This window comes from Elephas maximus, chromosome 2 (assembly GCF_024166365.1).
Source record: "Elephas maximus indicus isolate mEleMax1 chromosome 2, mEleMax1 primary haplotype, whole genome shotgun sequence".
Taxonomy (NCBI): domain Eukaryota; kingdom Metazoa; phylum Chordata; class Mammalia; order Proboscidea; family Elephantidae; genus Elephas; species Elephas maximus.
In genome coordinates this window covers 103,561,007-103,563,235 of record NC_064820.1, presented here as the reverse complement: position 1 = coordinate 103,563,235, position 2,229 = coordinate 103,561,007, and the positions used below count along the sequence as shown (strand labels likewise).

Genomic DNA, 2,229 nt, shown 5'->3' with positions numbered 1-2,229 from the left:
AATTTCTTCATATTTTATTACTTTCCTAATATATACCTACAACAGCTTCCAAAGCTCTTCCTGGCACAATTCCAGTGACAGATCTATAATGAACATTGTATTCACATTTTGCATTGAAACGGTCAAATAGAATTGAAGCTTCTGCCAAACCATTCATTTTTCTTTCCCACCTTGTTGAATTCCAGGTTCTCAGGGTCCTGATGGCTCAAGGCCTGTAAGCGTGCAAGGTGGAGCAACAGGAAAACGTCTTCTTCTCTTCCTTGTTATTTCATTTCTTTCCTAAGATGTACCCACAAGAGCTTCCAAAGCTTTTCCTCCTCTGATTTTCTTTTTCTTAGTTTCAGATTCCCTGCTTCCTGAAGGAAATGGCCAGACAAAATGATTCCACAGTGACTGACTTTGTTCTCGAGGGATTGACAGGCTAACCAGAACTCCACTCGCCTCCCTTCCTCTTATTCCTAGCAATCTATAGTGTCACTGTCATGGGAAATGTGGGTATAATCTTTCTAATCGCTTTCAATTCCAAGCTGCAAGCTCCCATGTACTTTTTTCTTAGCAATTTGTCAGCCATAGATCTCTTTTATTCCTGAGTTATTACCCCCAAACTCCTGGAAAACTTTGTATTGGAGCAAAATATTACTTCGTACCCTGCATGTATGACACACTTTTTTTTCTTTTGCTTCTTTGCTACTGCTGAGTGCTACATGTTAACTGCCATGGCGTATGATAGATATGCAGCTATCTGTAGTCCACTGTTCTACAATGTCGTCATGTCCCAAAAGGTCTGTAATGTGCTGATGACTGAAGCTTATATCATGGCATCTATTGGAGCTGTGCCCCACATGATCTCCATGATCGAGCTTTCCTTCTGTGGGGACAATGTCATTCACCATTTCTTCTGTGACGTGCTTCCTCTCTTAAAGCTCTCATCCTCTAGTACCTACATCAATGAACTTCTGTTGATAATTGTAGGTAGATTCAATATTTTTGCAACAACCGTGGCCATAATAATCTCTTATGCCTTCATACTGTATAATATTCTTTGCATACCCTCAACTGAGGGCAAATCCAAAGCCTTTAGTACCTGTGGCTTTCATCTTACAGCTGTTGGGATTATATATATAATTTTTATTGTGCTTTAAGTGAAAGTTTACAAATCAAGTCAGTCTCTCACACAAAAACCCATATACACCTTGGTACACACTCTCAATTACTCTCCGCCTAATGAGACAGCCCACTCTCTCCCTCCACTCTCTCTTTTCGTGTCCATTTCACCAGCTTCTAACCCCCTCCACCCTCTCATCTCTGCTCCAGGCAGGAGATGCCAACATAGTCTCAAGTGTCCACCTGATCCAAGAAGCTCACTCCTCACCAGCATCCCTCTCAACCCATTTTCCAGTCCAATCCATGTCTTAAGAGTTGGCTTCAGGATGGTTCCTGTCCTGGACCAACAGAAGGTCTGAGGGCCATGACCACCGGGGTCCTCCTAGTCTCAGTCAGACCATTAAGTCTGGTTTTATGAGAATTTGGGGTCTGCATCCCACTGCTCTCCTGCTCCCTCAGGTGTTCTCTGTTGTGTTCCCTGTCAAGGCAGTCATCGGTTGTAGCTGGGCACTATCTAGTTCTTCTGGTCTCAGGATGATGTAGACATTGGTTCATGTGGCCCTTTCTGTCTCTTGGGCTCATAATCACCTTGTGTCCTTGGTGTTCTTCATTCTCCTTTGATCCAGGTGGGTTGAGACCAATTGATGCATCTCAGATGGCTGCTTGCTAGCATTTAAGACCCCAGACGCCACTCTTCAAAGTGGGATGCAGAATGTTTTCTTAATAGATTTTATTATGTCAATTGTATAGTCAAATCTTAGCCAGCTGTTTTTATTACAAATTCTTGTAATATTTTAAATTCTTACGTGGAACTGCAGTGATCTAGAACAGTCATTTTTAAACTTGTTCTGAGATGAAGAACCCTTTGGTCAACAGGCTTCTTACACAAAAGACCGACGTACAAAATAGAAAAGAAAAGCTGCCTTGTTAGAGACAAGAGGGGATAGGAGATAGGAATGGAGTCTGGAAAGGTAGAGTTCTACCCGCTCTGCTCTGCACTGTGCTTTCACAGGGCCCTGAGGATGGCCTGTCACCAGACCCTATAGCCCCTAGACTCAGTGTGAAAGTCACTATTCTGTCGCAGCTTTTCACAAATGAGTAATGTAGGGATATATATTTTGGAAA

General features: G+C 42.6%; 1 pseudogene; it reads left to right on the top strand.

Moving 5' to 3' along the window:
- The first annotated feature begins 482 nt into the window (after positions 1-482).
- Positions 483-1,190, top strand: LOC126066736 (olfactory receptor 8D2-like; annotated as a pseudogene).
- The last annotated feature ends 1,039 nt before the right edge of the window (positions 1,191-2,229 follow it).